Below are 15,868 nucleotides of genomic sequence, written 5' to 3'. Positions count from 1 at the left end.
ACCAGTTAAATGTGTACAACCCTAAGATATGTCAAAAGCTGATATTTTTTTTTTTTATTTTTAGGTATTTATTTTAAGAGAGAGAGGAAGAGAGAATAAGCAGGAGGGGCAGAGGGAGAGGGAGAATCTCAAAGGGACTCCCCCACTGAGCACTGAGCCTGATCTGGGTTTTGATCCCACAACCCTGAAATCATGACTTGAGCTGAAATCAAGAGATGGAGGCTCAACCGAATGAGCCACCCAGGAGCCCCAAAAGCCAATATTTATTTCAGCTATAGCACTGTTCAATTTGGACTTTAAGTAACTTCAAGCCTATATGCATTTACGAGATACAGATATCTTGCATAGGAGTAAAGGGAATGTGATAATTTATGTTGAACATAAAACAGTTGCATAGATGGGACACTTAGCATTTGAATGTTAGCTACTCCATCTACATTAAAAAGCCAGGGGGCGCCTAGGTGGCTCAGTTCGTTAAGCGCCTGGCTGTTGGTTTAGGCTCAAGTCATGATCTCATGGGTTATGGGATCAAGCACCGCCTTGGGCTCTGTGCTCAGCACGGCATCTGCTTCTCCCTGTCCCTCCACTCCTCTCCGGTCATGCTCTCTTTCTCATTCATACACACACACACACTCTCTCTCACAAATAAACAAATAAAATCTTTAAAAAAGAAAAGAAAAAGCCAGGATTATATAACATTGGAGATGAGAATCTCATAACTATACCATCAACTCTTTTTCCTTGCCATGTTTCATGATCTAATTAATCATTAGGATTAAGAACCAGACAGAAAGTCAGGGAAGTTTGATTCTGTTTTTTTGCTTCCAGTTATTTTGAACTTGTACAAATTCTTTAGCTTCTACTATTAGGAGAATAGTCAGGGCTTTTTTTTAAAAAGATTTTATTGATTTATTTGAGAGAGAGTGAGAGAGAGAGAGAGAGCACATGAGAGGGGGGAGCGTCAGAAGGAGAAGCAGACTCCCTGCTGAGCAGGGAACCCGACGCGGGACTCGATCCCGGGACTCCAGGATCATGACCTGAGCCGAAGGCAGTCGCTTAACCAGCTGAGCCACCCAGGCGCCCTGGTCAGGGCTTTGATATCCTAGAGCCCACTTAGCTAGACCTGATGATTTTTGTGGTTTGCAAAGCTTAGAAGTTCAGCTGATGGCAAGGTGGTTGATGGCAATGGGGAGTGAAGAGAAATGCCACTCTCAATATGAGGGTTGACTTGAGCACAACATGGAGCTGATTCCCTAGCATGTTATATTTGGGAAACATCAGATAGACTGGCTTGGGCTACGAGGGTGGTTAAGGAATAGTGAAAAATAAAGTTGGATTCTACATTATCAGATGAATGAGGAAGGGACTTTGGAGTATTTGTGTATGCAGCATGCACTATTGCTAATGTGAATATTGGAGGTTGTTCCAAGTTTATAAGTCATGTTCTGTTCTGTAGTGGGTTAATGTTCTGACAGACTTAGGGCGATGTGAGCATTGGCAAGTCATTTAAGCTCTCTTGAGATGGTTTCTTTATTTGTAAAGCCAGGTGCTATAATCTCTTATTTTCTGTAACCCTAATTTAGTTCTGGGGCAGCCACTAATTGTGCCTAATAAAGTGTTGGGGCAATTCAAACAGATAGTGTCTGTAAAGTGCTTGCTGTCCTGTGTGTGGCACATATTAGGTGCTCAATATTAGATACATGAAAAGGGGCTGTTCTACCCATAGAAGCAGTCCAAACTTAGGTTCCTCTGTATTCTGTTGTGTAAATCGAATGATGTATTGATTGGATTTTTGCTTCCTAAATTCAGGGGACCATGCAGCAAAATTCAGTGGATGATGCAGCAAGAGAAATTAGCAACTTCTTTTCCTTTTCTGGTCTAGTCCTTGGTAAAAAGCTAATCTTTACTAACTTTTGAAAGAGATTTTTTTAATTGAGGTAAAATTCTTATAACATAAAATGAAACATAAACCATTTTAAAGTATACAATTCAGTGAGATTTAGTGGCTTCACAGTGTTATGCAACCATCACTTCTATCCAGTTCCTGGACATTCTTATCACATCAAAAGGAAATATCATACCCATTAAGCAGTCACTCCTCATCCCTCCTTCTCCAACTCCTGGCAACCACTAATTTCTCTTTCTCTGTGGATTTTCCTATTCTGGATGTTTTGTGTAAATGGAATCATACAGTTTGTGATCTTTGTATCTAGCATCTTTAGTTAGCATAATGTTCATACCTGTGGTTCATCCATATTTTAACATGAGTCAGTACTTCATTCCTTTTCATGGCTGAATAATATTCCATGTATGGATAGACCACATTTTGTTTATCCATTCATCAACTGATAGACATTTCGTCATTTCCACCTTTTCGGCTGTTGTGAATAGTGCTGCTAACAAACATTCATGACAAGTTTCTGTTTTAGTACTTGTTTTCAGTTCTTTTGAGTATATACGTAGGAGTGGAATTAATGGGTCACGTCATAATTCTATGTTTATCCTTTTGAAGAACCACTGAACTGTTTCCCTCAGCTACTGCACCATTTTACACTCCTACCAGCAGTGTCCTGAGGCTCCAGTTTCTCCACATTCTCACCAACACTTGTTATTTTCCATTTTCTTTTTTAAAAAATTGTGGCCAAACTAGTTTGTCATTGTAGTTTTGGTTTGCATTTCCCTAACGGTGCTGAACATTTTGTCCTGTGCTTTTTGACCATTTGTATACTTTCTCTGGATAAATATCTCTGGAAGTCCTTTGCTCATTTTAATATTGAATTGTCTTTTTATTGTTGAGTTGTTAGGAGTTCTTTATATATTCTGAATCTGGACCCTTATTAAAACTATGATTTATAAATATTTTCTTCTGTTCTTTGGTTTGTCTTTTCAGTCTCTTGATATGGTCATTTGATGTTCAAGAAGTTTCAGGATTTTTGCTTTTTTGTTTTTAAAGATTTTATTTTTAGGTAATCTCTACCCCCAACATGGGGCTCGAACTCACAGTCCTGAGATTGAGTCTCATGCTTCACTGACTGAGCCAGTCGGCACCCACAAGAAGTTTAAGTTTTGATGAAGTCCAACTTGTCTATTTTTTCTTTTGTTGTTTGTACTACTGGTATCATATCTAACCTTAGTAGCTCTTTTATTTTTCTTCCTATATACACCTTTCACTGTCTAGTGTTCTTTGTCTATTGCTAACATTTATTGGGAATTTACTATGTGTCAAGTAGTGTGCTAAGTACCTTGTATTATATACATTGTCCTGTTTAATTCTCAAACAATCCTGAATGATGACTATTATTATTAACATTATTTTATTGAATTTTTACAATGACTACAGGACGGATAGTATTGTGTTCACTTTACAAATAAAGAAATCATGATACTAGATGTTAACCAGCCTCTTATAGATGGCAGAGTTGGGATTTGAACCTGGGCTTGAACCTTGCTGGTGTGATTTTTCTACCCATGTTCTTAACCACTTCACATACTGATTTTTGGATCAAAATAGCAAAAGCCTAGAGTCCTTCCACTGTAGGGAAGGAAAAATTGTTCTTCTACCCCTCAAGGTCTTCCAGCTGAACTAACAATTACATTTACATGAGACGGGTTAACAGGAGAAAAAAACCTATTACATGTGCCTGGAGGCCCAATGTTGAAATTGAGACCCAAAGAGATGACCAAGGCAAGCAGTTTTTTGCTTTTTGGGAAGAGAGACAATACATTTATGAGGAATTGATAGATAAAGAAAACATATTTGGGAGCTTTAACAAGTAAGGAATTCTAAGCAGAATTTGGGCTGAGATAGTAAAAATTAACAGGTTTGTTTCTGTAGCTTTCTTGGCTCTAAAGTTCTTAACTCTGGTGATAAGGATATCTTTTTATTTCTCAGTACAGGGAGGGTACCTTTCATATGACAGATTTGTTTCCTGCTTTCAGAGGAACAGAGGAGGGTCTGAGTGTCCTTGCACCAGCTGTTTCTTCTGTAACTTTTATTTAAAATAATCAGTATGCCAAAGTGGCACATTTTGGGGCAGCCTACCCTTGGCCCCTCCCTACACCACTGTGATGTTTTCCTAGGTTTGTGATGCAGAGTAATAACTGCTTTGTCCCCGGTCAGAATTCCTACACTGATGATGCCCTTTCCACGTTACCCCCCATTTTGGCTATCCCCAAAGGAAACCACAAAGCAATCTGAATCCACTAAATCACCGAGGCACAAGGATTGATAGCCTTTTAATTCTTATACAAGGGTTTGCATTTTTACGGAGGATGTGGCATTAACTGAAAAGAATCATTAGCTGGAAAGGTTTTCAGTTAACCAAGCAAAGTGAAAAAGTCAGGCAGAAGATAGTTTCGGGTTGTGGTGCCAGCAGAAGTTAGGAGGCCTTGCCAGGAAGGTGGCCCTCGGGGTTAGCTACCTGAAGCGGATTCTGCCTTTTCAGTTCTTCCTTCTCTGTCCTGAACCTAGGTGCTTTGAATGTCGTTTTGGTTTGGTTTTTCTGTTTGTTAGTTTTTTAAGTGATAAACGGTACCTGTCTGCAGTATCTGGTTGGGTCAAGAGAAGAGGAAGGGAGAGGTGAGAGAGGGCCGCTCAGTAGGGAACCTGGTCGGCAAACTTGAGTGGGAAAAGGGGCCTCACTATGGGGATAGCACATTTGGAAGCTGGGCATTTTCTTTCTCTAGTAATGTACCATGCTTGAAAAAAAATGTGTACTTTCCCAAACCATGGGGTTGTGGGAAATGCCCACACTATCTGGGTTTATGCATAATCTGATTATTTTTCCTGTAAAATTATTTTTTTATCAAAATATGATTAGGAGAATAAGTGACAGTTGTCTTATTTTGTATCCCTTTCACTGCCTCTCTTGAATAAAAATGCAGGAAGTTGCTGCTGTTTTATTAACTTGGAGCCTGCATGCTTCTCTTTGTTCTTTGTTAAATATGAGCTGGCATGTGTTCCACTACGTTAGCATTTGCTCTTTGGGACTTCAGTGGTTTCTAAATTCAGCACTGCTAAGCCGCTTCCCTGTTTGCTTGAATCAATTGAAGCTGCTATTTTTAGCAACAAAAGGGAATTGAAATAGCAATTTTTTTTTTCCATGTAATAGATCCCCAGGAGGAATACTGATGCGAGCTTTCTGTCATTTTCTCTTTTCCCCATCCCCCAAAACCACTCAGAGGAAAGGCGGCTGTCATGGTTTGCGGCAGTATTAATCTTTAATCAATCGAGTGTTTTCTGCATTCAGGTGTTCAGGGAGGGAAAAAAAGGGTCAGGAGAAGGAACCTGCCTAGAATAACTAAGCTCTTATGCATGGGCTCTGCAGTCAGAATTTGGTGGGTAGTGGCAGGGAATAGTCAGAAGAGCTAAAAATAGCATATTTGCTTCCAGTGTTCCTCTAGTCTATTTTTGATGTTTGATTTTGATAAGGTTGATTGGGTGGTTACTAAAAATATCTGTTCTTAGCAAGTTGAGGACAAAAAGAGTAGAATATTTTTAACCTACACAAACTAAAGTATTTTTGTTGACTGTATAAAATCTGGAAGCTGAGCCCTGGTCAGTTGCCAGTATTTTATATAATGTATAACAAGCTAGACACTGCTGGATGCCAAGTTGGGATATTCTTTATAGTTGTCAGTTTCCATCTTCACAAAGGCTTGCAAATTTGGGTTCTGCTGTTATATTTATATCTGAAGACAGAGGCCTTTTTTTAAACCTCCCTTTTCCCCTTCCCTTTATCCACTTCCTCTACCTCATTTCTGCCCCTGGCCATCTTGCCTACTCTCACAGCCAGTAGGGAGAGGGGTGGTACCTGTGGCTTTTTTCTATGTATTGTTGAAAATTACCTTCACTTACCTACTTCATAGCCAAATGGAATCTGAGAATACTCAGTGTTAATGGAGGAAGCAGATCTTAATCACAAGAACAATGAACTCTCACTACTTTGCTTTCCTAAGCCAAAATGGTTCATATCCCCTCCCCCTTTAATACTGCTTTGGATTTGTTCACTTCGTATACACCCTGGCACATTATGAATGAAGTAGTTCTCTCTAACATTGAAAACCATCTCTTTTCAAAGACAGCCTCAGATTCATCTACAGAAAATGTGTCTCTATAGATTCATCATAAAGTTAAACTTCTCTCTGTTAAATTTCTTAAATTTCATTTTAGATCGCTACTTGATGTGGAGAGGGGCTGAGGGATATATGGGGTTGTGTATGGTAGGTGATTAGACATTATTACTAAAAAAAAAAAAGAGTTGACAAAACAGTGGGTAGTATCCTAAGAGGCTAGTTTTCCATTCATGCTCTTTTTTCATTCATTTACTCATTCATTCATCCAGCAAAACCTCTTTAATCATCTACTTTTTGCCAGGCACTGTGCTAGCAGTTAGACTGTGGTGACCCAGACAGACCCTTATATAAACCTTTGTGATGAATGTCATGAAGGGAGGTGAAGTAGGGAGTACTGTGGGGGCAGAGAGCTAGGAGATTCTGTTAGTCTAGAGCTCAAGGAAGGCTTAATGGGAGAGGAGATGTTCAGGTGAGGACCTCAAGGTTGGGACAGAGACACTGGTTGGAGTGAAATTGGGACTAGAGCAAAACTTTTGTAAAGAGAGAACTTGTTACCTTATAGAAACTGGAAAAATTTCAGCATGACCAGGGAAGTGAGTGGTAAGAGGAAAGTGATGGGTATAAGATAAGCTCATGGAAGACCTCGTGAAGAATAGGGGCAGTGGGAAGCCATTGACTGGTTTTAGGCAGGGAAGTGATATCAGATTTTCCCTTTGGAGGGATCACTTTGGCTGCAGTGAACTGGAGAGGAATAGGTATGGGAGCAGGTGAATGATTTAGTAGGCTGTTGGAGTAGTTATTGTGGGAGATGAATGATGGTAGCCCCGGGTGGTGGCAACCGGGAGAAGTGAATGGATTTGTGTTTCAGGTTTTATATAATTGGCAGTAGGGAAACACTGTCACTTCTTGACAGAAGAATGAGATCATAAAAATGGTGCTTGAGAAAGATAATTCTTAACTATGTAGAGCATGAACTAAAGTGAGGAGGACTGAAAGGTTTGTTGGACAAGTCTGTGTGTGTTGGGATGATAGCTTAGGTTGGGGTGATAGCTATTATGAGAATTAACTGGATGATATGAATGAGGTACCTTGAGCAAATATTCTTGTAATCATGTGAATCGTAAATACTTTGTTTTAATAATTGACTTTACTGACAGCTTACTCTTGCTTTTCTAGGCCTATAATCATACTTCAACAGGATAGAAGTTTATTTTTCACCCAGTTTAAAGAATACAAGAATTTCTGTATATGTTTGATTCTCTGTGGTAAGCAGTAAAAAAGGAAATGATTAATTTAAAAAAAAGTGGCATGGTAATTCCATGGAGTCCTCAGGAACCTTGATTCCTGTGAGTATACACCTTCATCTTAGCCTGTGGCTTCTACCCTCAAGGTTACTTGTGGTTCAAGACCGCCAGACTTATTGCCATCACTTCTGAATTGGCTAGATGAAGGTCAAAAAGGGGCCTCTCCCTGCTGAGTCAGCTTCCTGTGAGCAGCCATTCTCAGAGCCCCTCATATTACTGCTTGCATCTTATTTCCAGAATCTAATCACATGGCCACACCTGCTGGGGGGTTTGGGAAATAGAGTCTATATTCCAGGCCAGTTTCTGGAAAGTAGGAAGGGAAGACGGTTGCCGACTGGGCTCTGGCCCAGATGTGCATATAACATGAGAAGGAGTCGTCCCCGGGGGTATTTCTGTACTTGGTGCCTTATTTCATTGTGGCTGAGTGCTTAATTTTTTCATTGTAAGAAACCAACAAAAAAAAACCAAGCAGTACTTCTATACTTCTAATATGAATGATTTGGGAGCTGGTCTTTGCTTCATTGGTTCTCATTGCAAGGTGGTAGGCATTTCAGGGTTAGATAAAATATTTCCAAAAGAAAATGATCTTGGGTACTGCATTGGTGAATTTAAGAAATTTTAATGGTTACATATATACATACATATTTTACACTAATATTCTTTTTATAGTAATTAAAACTGGTGGTCTTTTACAAATAATTCAATAAATAGTAATCAAGTAAGTTTCCTATTGAATTTTATTTTTAAGAACTCTGTTTTAAGGAAATGTTAAGTGATCTTGGGAAGCAGGGGGTTAAGCAGTGCTACACTGATTTTTGGGAAACTGGAATAAATAGAGTCTGCTGGCTCAGTTTATACCATCTTTCTATTCGTGGTAGGAAAGGAATTCTTTGTCAGAAAGGCAGGATACGCACATGGGTAAAAAATACCAACAGTAAGAAGGATAAAAAATAGTAATCTATTTCATGTCTTTTCCCAATGCCCCAGAAGCAACACTAAAAGACTTTTAAGATATGATATGCTTTGATTAGCTTCCTAAAATTAATAATGATGAGTTGACTCCCCAGATAATATGGTATCTTCTTAATAGAGAGAATCACACTATTATTTTATAAAAATAAAAAATTAATGAACGTGATTAGGAGATTTTTCTGTCCAACTACCAGCTGCTATCTCTGCTACCACTTTGAATATACATAGCTTTAAAGCAGAGAATGGATCTTTAAAAGCAAAAGCAGCAGGACAATCCTTGTCTCCATTGTCTGTCTTTAATAAATAAATTAAAATTATTTTTTTGCATCAAGTGAAACTTTTATGATTGAAGTTTGACAGATGACTTGGTCGTGTTTTTACGTTATTGCAAACACTTACCTACCATATGACCTAGAGAACTAAAGAATTTGTCATTTCCCCCCCCTTTTTTTTAAAGATTTTATTTATTTGACAGAGAGGGAACACAAGCGGGGAAATGGGAGAGGGAGAAGCAGGCTTCCCGGCGAGCAGGGAGCCCAACGTGGGGCTCGATCCCAGGACCCTGGAATCATGACCTGAGCCGAACGCAGATGCTTAATGACTGAGCCACCCAGGCACCCCTTGTCATTTCCTTTGATGGAGAAGCGTTAGTTGATCCCCCATTGCCTGGCCATTGTGTAGGTGACTGATTAGTGTAGAACTACAGTGGTGCTTACAGAGATGACAAAGGGAGCCTCTGAGTTTCCAGTTTTATTTTTTATTTCTTAGATGTGCACATAAAAATAATTTTTATACTTTCCTGTTTTCTTAGGAAAAAAATGTACTTGTGAGGTAATATTTGGCTCATACATAACTATGCAATGCTAGATTCGATTTTGAGAATTAGAATATAGAAAAATGATATATTTTTTTAAAGACTTATTCATTTTAGAGAGAAAGAGTGCACGAGAGCACATGCTGGAGGGGAGGGGTAGAGGGAGAGGGAGAGAAACAGACTCCTCACTGCGTGTAGAACCCTACATGGGGCTTGATCCCAGGACCCTGAGACTGTGACCTGAGCTGAAATCAAGAGCTTGGATACTCAACTGACTGAGCCACCCAGGTGCCCCTAGAAAAATGAATTTTTATCTATCTAAAAAGATCAGGCTAAATTTTTAATATTTATATCTGTTGAAAGTCATATTGTTTCTGCTTAATATTTAAAGTCCTAACCATGGAATGGGTGATTTATAGAACACCTAATATCCAGAATGGATCTTAAACATTGTTGTAGTCTCCAAAGTTGTGCACATAATAGTTTCTAAAAACTGTTAATTTGATTTAAATTTGATAGTTAATACTAGGACATGATAGGAAAAAATGTTCCTGCTGGGAGTATAAAGTCAGTTTTTTTTTGAGAATTGTGTTTAGTATCTCATTCTCAACTAAAGTTAGTCTACTTTAGTATAATAGGTTTCAGAGGAAACTTGGGGAACTTCCCAGTTTTAAGATGACCAAATAACTGTATTTCTAGCCTTTTATTTTTTGGAAATCCTCTCTAAAAATTAGGAGAATGAGAAACAAAGCTTCAGTTTGATGAGACTAGGGAACTTCTGAAATCCCTCATTCCCCAGTAACAGCAAATGTAGGTGGAAGAGTGGTACCTGATTTCACAGAGCAGACACCAGAGTGCTCACAGACAGTCCACCATTAGAAAGCACAAAGATTTGCTTTTGGATCCCAGAAAAGCACAACTAGAAGTGTCAGGTACTTCAAAAGACAAGGGTGGGAAGGGCCACTGAGCCAGATGTGCTTGAGACTGAGGGAAATTGGGCACAGAAGAAGGCAGAGGTGAAACACCCAGCTGAGAGCAGGGGTTGAGTAAAAAGTCTGCAAACTAATAGCTGCTCACCTACCCAGCAGCCAGACGATTGAAACTGAGAAATGCTTCTTAAGAAATACTGAAGGGTTTCAGAGAAAAGATCCTGACTTTTGTGGAATCTCTAATAAAAAAGCTGGTTTACTCACTGATTACCCTAGAGCAAGGCTCACAATGTAATCACCCCACATATGCACACTAGTTGCCATATTAATGCTTGCAAGATGAGACAGACCAAAGTAGTCAAAAGGAATGTAGAGGAAACAGAATATAAGAAGAAAATATAAATATGGTTAACCCTTGAACAATGTGGGGATTAGTGGCCCTGTGCTGTCGAAAGCCTGCGTGTAACTTTTGACTCCCTGAAAACTTAACTACCAATAGCCTACTGCCAACTGGAAGCCCTACTAACAGCAGTTGGTTAACATATATTTTATATTTTATGGGTTAGCTGACTGTGTTCTTACACCCAGAGAAAAGAAAAGCTTATTAAGAAAATCATAAGGAAAAGAAAATACATTTACAGTACTGTACTGTATTTATAAAATCTGTGTATAAGTGGACCCATGCAGTTCAAGCCCCTGTTCAACAGTCAACTGTATATAAATAAAGTGTAATTAATATCCTCAGAGATAAGAGAAGATAATAGGTCTATAATAAGAACAAGATGCTCCTTTAAAAAAAAAAAAGAGCAAGAGCAATCAGAATAAAGGAGAGCTCTTCAAAATTAAAAATTTTGACAACCTAAAATTTAAAAGTCAATAGAAAGTTTGGAAGGTAAAGTTGAAGAAATTTCCAGGAAAGTAGAACAAAAAAAAAAGTATGACTAATAGAGAAACTGTTGTATCTAAATTCTGATAAATAAGAATTGCAGAAAGAGAAAAGTATGGGGAAGAAATTTTCAATGAATCAATATAAGAAAACTGCCAGAATTGAAGACCATGGATTTTAAGGCCCATCAGTGCCTATCACCAATGAATGGGAAAACACCCACTGAAAGGTATATTATCGTGACAGAGTGCTAAAGATTAAATGATAATCTTAAAAGCTCCAGTGACAAAAAAGCAGGTCACTTATAAAATGGTCTGAACTCAGAATGGTGAAACACTTTTTGAGCAATGTCGGTGCTGGAAGACAATGGAGAGTTGTCTTCAATTTTTTGTTGTTGTTGTTAAAAATGATTTCCTGCAATGAGTCATGGAACACTACATCAAAAACTAATGATGTAATGTATGGTGATTAACATAACATAATAAAAAAATGATTTCCTGCTTAGAATTTTATACCCAGTTAAACTATTACGTACTAGGTTAGAATATACACTCTCTAAAAAAAAAAATGACATACACAATCAAAAAGTTTTCTCTTAAACTGTCAAAAAAGTTTCTCTTAAGCTGTCACATGAATTTAATAGGATATTCTGGATGTCATCATAGAACAGAAAGACATTCAGTAACAAGAAAATATGAAAAAGATACAGACTTTTGTTGATAATACAGTAGAACCCCCTCTTATCTGAAGTTTTGCTCTCCACAGTTTCAGTTACCTGCTGTAAACTGTGATCCAGAAGCAGATGATCCTCCTTCTGACATCTTGTTAGAAGGTAAATAGGGGCGGCTGGGTGGCTCAGGGGTTAAGCGTCTGCCTTTGGCTCAGGTCATGATCCCAGTGTCCTGGATCGAGCCCCGCATTGGGCTCCCTGCTCTGCAGGAAGCCTGCTTCTCCCTCTCCCACTCCCCCTGCTTGTGTTCCCTCTCTCGCTGTGTCTTTCTCTGTCAAATAAATAAAATCTTAAAAAAAAAATAAGGTAAATAGTAGCCTATATCATAATGCCTACATCATTCATCTCAGTTCAGCTCATCATGTGGACATTTTCTCTCACATCAACACAAGAAGAAGGCTGAGTATAGTTCAGTAAAGTTTTGTGTGAGAGACCATATTCACATAGCTTTTATTATAGTACATTACAATGTTTATTTTATTATTAATGTTGTTAATCTCTTACTATGCTTAACAGAAATTGAACTTTATTATAGGTATGTATGTCTAGGAAAAATCATAGTATATATAGGGTGTGGTACTATCCATAGTTTCAGGCATTGTTGGGGGTGTTGGAATGTATCCCCCATGGAAAAGAGGGCACTACTATAATGTACCAATATTTGTTCATGAATTGTGACAAGTGTAAGATGTTAGCAATAGGAAAAACTGACTTGAAATATAGAGATCCCCCTGTATTATCTTCACAGTTTTTGGTAAGTCTAAAAAACTTCTAAAATAAAAAGTTTATTTAAAAAATACGTTTACAAAAATGTGTCTTCATGCATCTATCCTTGGAAAGCTACTGGTGGATGTGCTCCCTAATAAGGAACTAGAACAAGATCTAGAAATAAGAGCTTCAACAAAGGAGAGAGAGGCCAAGGGAATTCCCAAGGTTATGTTCTAGAACAACAGCTGTGCAGCAGAGTAGCCATTCCAAAGAGGAACAGGATAAAAGCTGGAGGGCTCTGGGAAAGTAATCTCTATGGAAAAACAAAGGAAAAAAAAATTCATGGGATTGATTGTGTGGAAAATTGTACTGAGAGGCTGTTAGGGAATGGGAGAAGATTTATTTTTATTTTATTTTTTTAAGATTTTATTTATTTGACAGGGACACAGCAAGAGAGGGAACACAAACAGGGGGAGTGTGAAAGGGAGAAGCAGGCTTCCCTCAGAGCATGGAGCCCGATGTGGGACTCGATCCCAGGACCCCGGGATCATGACCTGAGCCGAAGGCAGACACTTAACAACTGAACCACTCAGGCGCCCCTGGGAGAAGATTTAAAAAGAAAACTATGCAAATGGAAGAAAAAGGCAATTTGAACTACAGGAAAAGAAAAATGTTGACCAAGAAAAGAAATGTAATTATACTATATTACTTGGTTTAGTAGTGAATAATATATTTACCTAGCCACAGTAATTGTTGTATAATAAAGAATTTGGCTTTCATCCCTGGTTTCTGGTGGGGAGAATCTAAATCCTTGGAATTTCCTGCATGATAGGATTGTCTTTATTCATGGCAGTCCCTGATACTTTATGCCAATGAGAGGACTCATGGTGGGACTCTGGATAGCTTCAAGATGGGGGCTGGTCATGCCGTAAAAACCAACCATGTGTTTAGAAGATTGGAGGTCTGAGCCATGTGATAGCAGCTCAACCTTTCAAGCTCTGGGAGGGAAGGGGGGTTGGAGGTTGAGTTCAGTGATACATGGCCAGTGATGCAGTCAACCGTGCCTTTGTAATAAAGCCCATTACAAATTCTGGACATTGAAGCTTGATGTGGCTTCCTAGTTGGTGAACACATTGGTGTGCTGTGAGGGTGATGTGCTCTGATTCAGAGAGGGCACGGAAGCTCTGCATTTAGGACCTTCCTAGACCTTGCCCCATGTGACTATTCATTTGGTTGGTCCTGATTTGTATCCTTTATTAAAAAACTGTAATCACAAATCGTTAAGTTGTCCCGAGTCCTGTGGCTTGTTTAGTGAATTGCTGAACCCGAGGAATTGTGGGAACCCTGAATTTTGTAGTCAGTCAGAGTGTGGGTGCCTGTTGGGACCTCTGAACTTGCAACTGATACCCGAAGTATGGGCAGTTTTGCTGGGGCCCATGTCCTATGGTTAGTGTCAGAATTGAGTTGCATTATTTTAATAATGTACACACTGAGTATTGACAGAGTCTTGTGATATAGTTTCATTGGAAGGAGGTGGAAGATAAAGAGGAATGGGTGTTCCATCAATTATAATAAGTAATAAAAATTGATGAAGCAGGAGATAACAGTGTGAACACAGGATTTAGAATAAGGGTGAAAACATAAGAGGGGGTGCGCCTGCATGGCTCTGTCAGTTGAGCATCTAATTCTTGGTTTCAGCTCTGGTCATGATCTCAGCGTCGAGAGATCAAGCCCCTTGTTGGGCTCAGAGCTGAGCATGGAGCCTGCTTAAGATTCTCTCTCCCTCTCCCTTTGCCCTCCTCCCCAGTGCACACGCACTCTCTCTCCCCCCTCCCCAAACTGTAAAAAACACAAAGATCACTGTTTCGCAACCTCTAATGAAATTCTGTATCTCAGTGGTGATCAATGCCTGCTAATAAAACAAGAAAGAAAGATAACCAGACATGTGCCTCCTGATGTAAATATGCATTATCACTTTTGAAGTATTCTTACCAAAAAAATCAAACTTGAATTTGATCAAGCATTGATAGGTAACCACTAGGGGACAGAAGAACGTGTTACATGACATCAGGGGAATGTAATCAGCAAATGCCAGGCTGGGAAAGTAATAGGACCCAATATCTTCAACAGCTAGTAGGGAAGTTGGGGGTGGGGGGAGGAAGGGAGGGAAAAGGAGTAGAAGGGGAGGAGAGAGAGATGGAGGTCGAATAAATAGATATAGAAAGGTAGATGGATAGATAGACCTATAGATTAAAAGAGATTTAATAGACGTTAACCAATTTTAAGTATGGAAGTTATTTAATCCTGATTTGACCAAATTACTAGAAGTTTTCTGAAACATTTGGGGAAATTTACATACTGATTGGATAGTTGATATTTGTCTTGATATTAGATAATTAGGATTTATTATTTCCAGTTTAGGAATCAGGGTAATGGTATTGTGGTTATTTTAAATAACATATACTGAAATTCTTATGAAGTTATATGTTAGTGATTTACCTAAATAATCTGAGATGGGAGGAAGTGGGTGGAGGTATAGTTGAAGCAAGATTAGTTAAAATCAAGTTGATAGTCTTCGAGGCTGGGTCATGGGTACATATGGGTTTGTTACACTGTTTTTATTTTTTGATATGTTTGCCCTTTTGTAATTTGAAAAAAGTGTTTTTAGGACAGATACAAGAAAATCCTACTTTACTCCATAACTTGTTTTCCATAATTTGTAAATGGTTTGGAAAATCTCAGAGAAGTTTGAGGCACATCCCTAACAATTTGGAGAAGATGGCTATGCTCTGAATTTGTAACAAGCATCATTCCAGTATTTCAGAGATAAGATACCATGATGAAGCCTGACCCACTATAATTTTCAAATGTTTCTGCTACGTAAGGTTTTTGAGGGGGGCCTGGGTGCTCAGTTGGTTAAGTGTCTGCCTTTGGCTCCGGTCCTGATCCCAGGGTCCTGGGATCAAGCCCCGCTTCAGGTTCTCCACTCAGTAGCAAGTCTGCTTCTCCCTCTCTCGCTCTCTTGCTCTCTCTCTCTCAAATAAATAAGTAAAATCTTTTTTTATTTTTTTTTAAAGGTTTTACTTATTTATTTGACAGAGCGAGAGAGCACAAGCAGGAGAAACAGTAGAGGGAGAGGGAGAAGCAGGCTCCCCGCCAAGCAGGGAGCCCGATGTAGGTCTTGATCCCAGGACTCTGGGATCATGACCTGAACCGAAGGCAGACGCTTAACCATCTGAGCCAACCAGGTGCCCCCAAATTAAAAAAAAAGGGGGGAGTTGAGCTTGTAAGAGAAATGCACTTTCCCGTAGAAGAAATCAATCTTACTCAATTTCTTTTTATTGCCCATAATTTTGAAAAATTAAGTTTATTAAGGTATAACAGATATATACTTAAATATGCATTTTTAAAGTGAATTCTTAAATACTTATGTACCCAAATCAAGATATA

The 15,868-nt window shown here is 38.9% G+C and overlaps 1 protein-coding gene across 1 annotated transcript in view; it reads left to right on the top strand.

Annotated features, from left to right (window-relative positions):
* The window catches only part of HSD17B12 (hydroxysteroid 17-beta dehydrogenase 12), a 171,573-nt gene that overhangs the window by 53,419 nt on the left and 102,286 nt on the right, over positions 1-15,868 (top strand). The gene's annotated exons all lie outside the window — the stretch shown is intronic.

This window comes from Callorhinus ursinus, unplaced genomic scaffold (genome assembly GCF_003265705.2).
Source record: "Callorhinus ursinus isolate GAN/ISIS: 27379988/994484 unplaced genomic scaffold, GSC_fseal_2.0 scaffold21, whole genome shotgun sequence".
Classification (NCBI taxonomy): domain Eukaryota; kingdom Metazoa; phylum Chordata; class Mammalia; order Carnivora; family Otariidae; genus Callorhinus; species Callorhinus ursinus.
This window is presented reverse-complemented; position numbering and strand designations above follow the sequence as displayed.